Raw genomic sequence first — 8,809 nt, 5'->3', positions numbered from 1 at the left:
GACAGGATCCATTGGTTTATTCCTGCTGCTGCCCTGAGTATTCGATTCCACCCCTCTATATGGTCCCAGTGATAAAGGCCTTTTTATTTGGTGCTATTTTTATTGTCTTACAAAGGGGTGTGGCTAACAGGCTCCTCTGGGACGTGTCTCTAGGCTGCTCAACTTTATTATCCTGTGACACACCCATTTTGCAAAGACCATAAAAAATGAGGATTAATTACACAGGTCTGCAAGGGTAAAATGGTTTAAAAAGTAAGGCTGGGTTCAGATTGTGTTCTGGCATTCCGTTAGACGGACTGTGTTACACCACGGCATAACGCGATGTAACGCAGCCGTTAACGCTGCCATAGACTGCTATAACGTGTCCTAATCGGCATGCGTTAGTGATGTGCCGTCATTCTGTGACGGACCCTCGGACGCAGGCTGGAGCGTCCGTCACTGCTAGCGGGATAGCCTAACGTGATCGGACTGCATTAACGCATCCTGAACCTAGCCTTAGTGATATACTTTCGATTGCTGAATTCAGTAAAAATCGAGTAGCTTTTTCACAAACACTGACTCCATAGACTTTTTCTTGGCACCATACTTTGACCCCTTTTGTGTGACTTTGATGTCTTAGATTAGTTAGAAATTAATGGACGCTGTGCTATGATTGGCTGCTGTGGGCTGAGAAAATTTTCTTAATGCAGCTTCCAGTGTGGTGGTGTCCAGAGCATCCAATCATAGCATATCTTTCGTTTTAGCTCAGCAGTATAAGAAATGTAAGCTGTGCTGTGATTAGTTCTTATGGGCGTTAAAGACATTTTTTTTTTTTTTTTTTTTCTTCTCACAGTTCATAAGTGGTGATGAGCGAGTATACTCGTTGCTCGGGATTCCTCGAGCATGCTCAGGTGATCTCCGAGTATTTTGGCGTGCTCAGAGATTTAGATTTCGTCATCTCAGCTACATGATTTGCGACTTGTAGACAGGCTGATTACATGTAGGAATTCCCTAACAAATAGGCATTCCACACATGTATTCCACCTGTCTAGCAGTCGCAAATCATGTGGCTGAGGCGACGAAAACTAAATCTCCCGACATGTCAAAATACTCGGAGGACACCTGAGCATGCTCGCTCATCATGCTTGTCCAGTAATCCCGCAATCTGCAGTGTCCACAGTGATCACTCTTCTTTTTGTACTGCACATGTCAGCATTTTACTCTGTCGCTTAATTGGGGGACACAGAACCGTGGGGTGTTATGCTGCTGTCCACTAGGAGGCGACACTATGCAGAATCTGAAAAAGATTAACTTTGGCTCCTCCTCTGCAGTATACACCCCTGGACGGCGTCAGCCTTCTCCAGTTTTTGCTTAGTGTCGCAAGGAGGCTCACCTAAGATTTTTTTTTTTTTTTTTTTTTTTACTCCGTTTTTTGCTTGATTTTTTTCAACGGATTACAGATGAAGAAAAGTGGGTCTCCAGCGAGACTCCCGGCATGGCTCCCTCCTCGGTCCCCTATTAAGAGGTACCCGGCTGAGGTCAAGATGGCTCTTCCCCATGTCGCTCCTTCCCCAGTCCCTCGGGTACTGGTTCGAAGTCGAGAATCCCCCCCCCCCCCTCCTTCCCCAGTTCCCTTGGGCTCTAGATTGAGGTCGAGGATAGGATGAAGCCCCCTGACGGTGACAGCAACACCCTCCCTAATCCCCCTCTGGGGGCATTAGGTTGAGACACCGCAGGTAGGGCCTGTACCAGGCACCATTCGGCCACTTACAAGTCCAGGGACGCCAGCCCATCTGCGGGCAACTGTTGGGACTGGGGGAGGTGCACGCAGGCATGGCACTTGTCAGAGACAGGACTCCCTGCGCCCCTGTCTCTGCGGCAGCACCAGCTGCATAGCGCCTCAAAGGGACCCCCCCACAGGGCCCAGGTTGCGCTCATGACCCCACCGCTAGCCTACCATTCAATCCGGGGGGGGTCTGGTTTGAATCCGACACCCCCCCTGGACAACCGCCGTCCTGGAGCCCTTCTGGGCATGAGGTATCAAATTTAGGCTGTTGCTTCGGCCTAGCCGAAGTCGCTGCCTTATTCCTGCCCCCCGGCCCACCCCCCGGATGACGAAAATGACACTCTGCAGTGTCATAGAAGGGGCGGATCGAGTCAGGAAGGGCGTGCTTTTACATAACTCCGCGCGCCCTTTTCAGCTCTCCGCCGCCTTCCCCCTCCACCTCAGAATTCCGGTGGCCATCTTGCTGCACCTGAAGCTGAAGGCAGCACAGCGGTCTCTGGGGGGGTACAGGACTGGGATTTATCAACGCTGGACCTAGGGGACGCACCGGTGGGGTAAGATCACAGCTGGGTTCTCTGTACTCAGCTGTGAGTTCATATAACCTATAACGCTCCCCTATTCCTTTTCCTCTGCGTAGATACCCCTGTAGGGCCTCTGCTAATCAGCCTCTAGGCACTGTCGGGCTCAAGGAAAAGGACCAGACAAGACTGCTTTTATGCATCTGCACAGCCTGCAAGGCCACTCTCCCCAGTGGCAACACGTACCCGCACTGCCGGGACTGTACCCAAAACACAGGATCAGAACCCCAAGAAGTCCCTACCAACGCTTCTGCGACCACTACTGCGCCGGAATGGGCGACAGATGTCGCAGTCTATGACAGTCTATAGATAACCTGACCTCCACACTACTGCAGGGTCATGTCTCGGCTATGAACGTTACCCAGCAAAGGGACATCCGGTCTCAGGGACAGACCGCTTCCTACAGTTTGAGACGTAAGCGGACCCACAGGTCGCGTTCATCTGCGTCCTCACATAGCACTAGTTCGTCCCCCTCCAGGGAGAGACACAGTGGCTCCAGGTCACCGAGACCATCCCCTAATAGAGAAAGACAATGCGGATCTCCACAATGATCCCAGACCACAGAACACCTCCGCCCTAGTTGGCCCGCTAGGGAGCTCCTTAGCGATGCGCAAGACTCCGGGCATATGTGACTGTTCCATCCTTCGGGTGCTGGACATTTCTGATCCAACCCCGGAAGCACCAGAACACAAGATTTCCTTCGAGAGTGTTCAGAAACCATCTAAGGTCTTCCCTAATCACCCGGAATTTCAAAAAATACTTTCTGAACATTTTTCGCAGCCTGAGAAAAAATTCGCCAATCGCAAATACTGGGAAGCAAAGTACCCCTTCCCACAGAAGGACACTAAGAATTGGACAGATCTGCCTGAAGTGGACCCCCCAGTCTCTAGGCTGGCAGCACAAACACTTCTCTCACTGCCGGACAGCTCAACCCTCAAGGACGCCACAGACAGGTAGAACGCATGGCTCGTTCAATCTTCGAAGCGGCAGGTGCCTCTCTGGCTCCCGCATTTGCGTCAGTTTGGGTAGCCAAGGCTATTATGGCCTGGGCTAATCTATTGCAACAGGGCCTTCAAGCTTCAAATCCTCAGCTGGCGGACCAGGTGGTGCAAATTGCAGTAGTGGCAGATTACATGATCCATGCAGCGTTGGATTCTGCAAGAGGGGTAGCTGGAATAGCATCAAACGCCATCACAATCCGGCGTATTCTCTGGCTGAGAGAATGGAAGGCGGGTGCGGCCTCAAAGTCCGTAACAAATCTCCCGTACTTCAGTGGACGTCTTTTCGGTGAAAAGCTGGATACAATGATATCCAATGCTACTGTGGGTAAAAGTACTTCTCTCCCTCAACTAAAACCAAAACGCACGTTTAAAAGACGTAATCAATCTTGTTTCCGATCCTTTCAGAATTCTTCAGGCTGGTCCGTCTCGCGCCCAGCACAAAATCGCAACCGCTCCCCCCGCAGAGACCCAACACACGGGCGGCACAGAGGCCGGACAGGAACTGGCAGTCAAAAGCAAGCCAGGCAAAATCCTGACTTTCCCCTCATCATGACTCATGCCCTCCGGAAGACACCCCACTTGTGGGCGGACGACTGCTACTCTTTCAGCAGGTCTGGCTGCCTATTACAGAAGACAAGTGGGTCAAGGAAATAGTGTCTTCAGGATACAAGATCGAGTTTACTACCAGGCCACCGCACAGGTTCTTTCTCTCCGTTCCTCCAAAGCCTCCACTCAAAGCTCGAGCCTTCCATCAAGTGGTTTCTTCCCTCCTGCAAGCAGGAGTCATAGTACCGGTTCCAGCAGACGAGCGCTTCCGAGGGCTCCACTCTGTTCGTGGTGCCCAAGAAAGGAGTCAGCGTCCGACCCATACTAGACCTCAAGCAACTCAACAAGTGTGTTCGAGTTTGTCATTTTCGCATGGAATCCCTCCGGTCAATCGTTGCGTCCATGGAAAAAGGAGAATATCTCGCCTCCATAGACATACAGGACGCATACCTGCATATACCGATTGCTCCCGCCCATCAGAGTTTTATTCAGATTCGCAATCAACCAAGACCATTACCAGTTTGTGGCCCTCCCGTTCGGTCTTGCCACGGCTCCCAGAACATTTACAAAGGTCATGGCAGCCACCATGGACGTTCTACACTCCAGAGGCATAGTAGTCGTTCCATACCTGGATGACCTTCTCGTCAAGGCCCCCACCTTCAAGGACTGCAAGGTCAATGTCTCAATCACAATCGACACTGAGTCGCCTGGGATGGTTAGTCAATTTACAGAAGTCCTCGACTACCCCGAGTCAGTCTCTGGCCTTCCTGGGGATGCTATTCGACACCTCCAGGGGTCTGGTGATCCTCCCCAGGGGCAAGGCACTGGCCCTCCGTTTGGGAGTTCGCACTCGCCTCCGCAAGTCCCCCCCCCCCCCCCCCCCCCAATCTCTCCGGTATGCCATGAGAGTACTTGGCAGGATGTCAGCAGCAATGGAGGCGGTACCATTTGCCCAGTTTCACCTCAGACCCCTTCAACTGGCCATCCTCAAGTCCTGGGGCAGGAATCCGTTCTCCCTCGACAGGGAGTTTCGGTTATCGAAAACCAGGAGGTCCCTGCACTGGTGGGTCAAGCCAACCTCGCTTGCAAGGGGAAAATCCTTTCTCCGGTCAATGGAAGGTTTTGACCACCGACGCAATCCTTACGGGTTGGGGCGCGGTGCACCTACATCACAGAGCGCAAGGCAAGTGGTCACCAATGGAAGCGAACATGCCCATCAACATCCTGGAAATTCGGGCCATCTTCCTGGCATTGAAAGCCTTTCATCACTTGCTAGCAGACTCTCATATCAGAGTACAGTCAGACAATGCCACGGTGGTGGCATACGTGAACCATCAAGGCGGGGACCCGCAGCATCCAGGCGATGAACGAAGTAACATGTATCCTACACTGGGCGAAGGATGCGAGGTCGGTACTCTCTGCAGTCCACATTCCGGGTGCGGACAACTGGGAAGCCGACTATCTCAGCAGACAAGGAATGGACTTGGGGGAGTGGTCTCTCCATCACGAAATTTTTCGTCAGATCTGCCATCGCTGGGGGACCCCGGACGTGGATCTGATGGCATCCCATCTCAGTGCCAAGGTTCCCAATTTCATGGCCAGGACGCGCGATCTGCGGTCGCTCGGAGCAGATGCCCTGGTTCAGGACTGGACCCAATTCCAGCTTCTGTACATTTTTCCACCCCTCCCCCTGATCTCCAGAGTCCTGAGGAAGATCAAGCAAGAGGGAGTTCCCACCATCCTGATCGCTCCAGACTGGCCCAGGCGTACATGGTACGCCGACGTCGTGCAACTCGCAGCAGACGCTCCCTGGCGCCCCACACGTCCTTCTGTCCTTCTGTCACAAGGTCCATTCTTCCACCAGAACTCAGGGGTTCTCAATTTGACGGCGTGGCCATTGAGACCTGGGTTTTGACCCAAGCAGGTTTTTCACCGGATGTCGTTAAAACCATGATCAGGGCTCGAAAGCCAGCTTCAGACAGGATTTACTATCGTACCTGGAAGGCTTTCTTCACATGGTGCGAATCTCGCAGACAGGTCCCACTTCCCTACTCTCATCCAAAGGTCCTCGGTTTCCTTCAGTCAGGCCTGGATGCCAGGCTATCCCTGGGCTCGCTTAAGAGCCAGGTGTCAGCGCTTTCAGTGCTCTTTCAGAGGCGTATTGCTAACAAGCCGCAAGTGAGGACTTTTCTCCAAGGGGTTTCCCGATTGGTTCCCCCCTACAAACATCCATTGGAGACGTGGGACCTCAACCTGGTCTTGACAGCATTGCAGACACCTCCTTTTGAACCCCTTAAGGATGTCTCACTCCGCCTTCTGTCACAGAAGGCGCTTTTTCTGGTGGCAATCGCCTCGCTACGCAGGGTGTCCGAACTTTCAGCACTTTCCTGCAGACAACCCTTTCTGGTTTTAATCAGGACAAGGTGGTTCTCCGTACAGTCCCATCCTTCCGAAGGTTGTGTCCAGCTTCCACCTCAATGAGGAAGTCTCACTACCATCTCTTTGCCCGGTTCCTGTTCATAGAGTGGAGAAGGCTCTGCATACGCTTGACCTTGTCAGGGCATTGCGTATTTACGTGTCTAGGACTGCTCCCTTCCGAAAGTCAGATTCACTTTTCCTTCTTCCAGAAGGCGTTCGCAAGGGTCTACCGGCTTCCAAAGTCACCCTTGCTAGGTGGATCAAGTCCACCATACAAGAGGCTTACCGCCTTGTCAATTCTCCTCTTCTGGCCGGTATCACGGCACACTCTACGTGGGCAGTAGGAGCCTCTTGGGCCAATTGGCATCAAGCCTCGGCACATCAAGTGTGTAAGGCAGCCACTTGGTCTAGCCTGCACACATTTACAAAACACTACAGAGTGCATACCCAGTCCTCAGCGGATGCGAGCCTGGGTAGACGGGTCCTGCAGACAGCAGTACCCCAAATCTAGGGGACTGTCAGCACAATATTTGTCCACTGCTTCCCACCCAGGGACTGCTTTGGGATGTCCCACCGTTCTGTGTCCCCCAATTAGGCGACAGAGTAAAGGAGATTTTTGTATACTCACCGTAAAATCTTTCTCTTAGCCTTTAATTGGGGGACACAGCTCCCACCATGTTTCCCTGGGCCGTTGTTACGGTTGGGTTCTCATATTGTTTGAGCTCGTTTATAGTAGCCTTCTCTTACAGGCATGGTTATGTTTCTGGTATATTCCTCCTAATGCTTTTGCACAAAACTGGAGAAGGCTGACACCGTCCAGGGGTGTATACTGCAGAGGAGGAGCCAAAGTTAATCTTTTTCAGATTATGCATAGTGTCGCCTCCTAGTGGACAGCAACATAACATCCCACGGTTCTGTGTCCCCCAATTAAAGGCTAAGAGAAAGATTTTACGGTGAGTACACAAAAATCTCCTTTTTACACACGCACAGTACAAACTTCAAGATTTAAAATCACTGACGGTGCCTTTTTTTTTTTTTTTTTTTGCTGGACAATAGACGACAGAGAAAAGCACTGGGTTTTTATGGACTGTCCTGATGATGAACTGTCAAAAAAAAAAAATCAGCCTTTGCTCCCCCATAACTGAAAGCTGTGCTGTGATTGCTCTTTTACTGCTGAGGTAAAATGAAAGCTGTGCTCGGAGTGTGGTGGTGTCCATAGAAACCAATCAGAGCACAGCTTTAACTTTACCTCAGCAGTAAAAGAACTAAAAGCTGTGCTGTGATTGCTATGGGGGAGTAAAGGCAGATTTTTTTATTTAGACAGAGTTCATCAGGACAGTCCATAAAAACCCAGTGCTTTTCTCTGTCGTCTGTATTGTCCAGCAAAAAAAAAAGGCACCTCTGTGATTATTTTAAATCTTGTTGAAGTTTGTACTGCGCGTGTGTAAAAAAAAAAATGCTGACGTGCAGTACAAAACGAGTGACCACTGTGGACCCTGCAGATTGCGGGATTACTGGACATGGCCCCGGCTTCTCAGCGGTCAGGCACAGGCAGGATGACAGGCCTGGTAAGAATGGCTGATCTCAGCCAATCCTGCCACTAACTGCTGCTGGGAACAGCCTCCGAGCAGTCAGTACATCTGACAACTCTCCTTACGTCTGAGCAGTTCTGACAACTGAACTGCCTGACCAATGTTTGCATGAGTGATCACAACAATCCCCCCTTACGCTCCTGTAGCTACCTATGCTGTCTCTAATGAGGGGACTTTATTGGAGAACTGCACTGGCTCATTGAGAAGCAGGAGCTGCAGTGTGAATGCTGCCTGAGTGGCCAGTGCAGCCATTCCACTATAAAGCCCCCTCAGTACAGGGGTGGTAAGTGGCTACAGGGGTGGTAAGTGGCTACAGAGGGGAGGCTGATGTGATGGCCGATGTTCACGAGTCAGGCAGCTGTCAGAACTTTTCAGAAGGAAGGAGAAGTGTCAGATTCACGAACTTCTTGGAGCCTGTTCTCTGAAGCCATCGGAGGTAGTGCAGAAGGACTGGCGATAGCTGGAGATCTGGCCAGTAGTGCTGATGGAGGACAGAAAACCACCAGGATGGAGCTGCTGAAGATGGAAGACTGCACCTGCCAGAGGGGCATCAAAAGTAAGTAATGTGTACAGAGGTACTATTATCAGTGTAATAGTATACTTGTGTGCACCTGTTTGTAAAAGTGTCTGTAATATATGTACTGTATGTAATATACAGTACAATGCACTATATAGATAAACACACGTTATATATTTTACCTGGGTGTAGAGTAGTACATATTTTCCCTTCACCCATGACAGCACCACATGAGAGAGGGATCCGCCCCGCCAGGACAGGAACCTACCGAAACATAAGGGGCGGCACCTCTCCCCCGCTTCAGTTGGGTTCCTGTCCTGGAAAGGAATCCCTCTGACAGCGGCGGTGCCTGTCAGGATGGAAAAGACCCAGGGCCGTCCCGGCGTGTAAAA

The sequence above is a fragment of the Dendrobates tinctorius genome, unplaced genomic scaffold (genome assembly GCF_039654945.1).
Source record: "Dendrobates tinctorius isolate UK_male_01 unplaced genomic scaffold, ASM3965494v1 ptg000177l, whole genome shotgun sequence".
NCBI lineage: Eukaryota > Metazoa > Chordata > Amphibia > Anura > Dendrobatidae > Dendrobates > Dendrobates tinctorius.
This window is presented reverse-complemented; position numbering follows the sequence as displayed.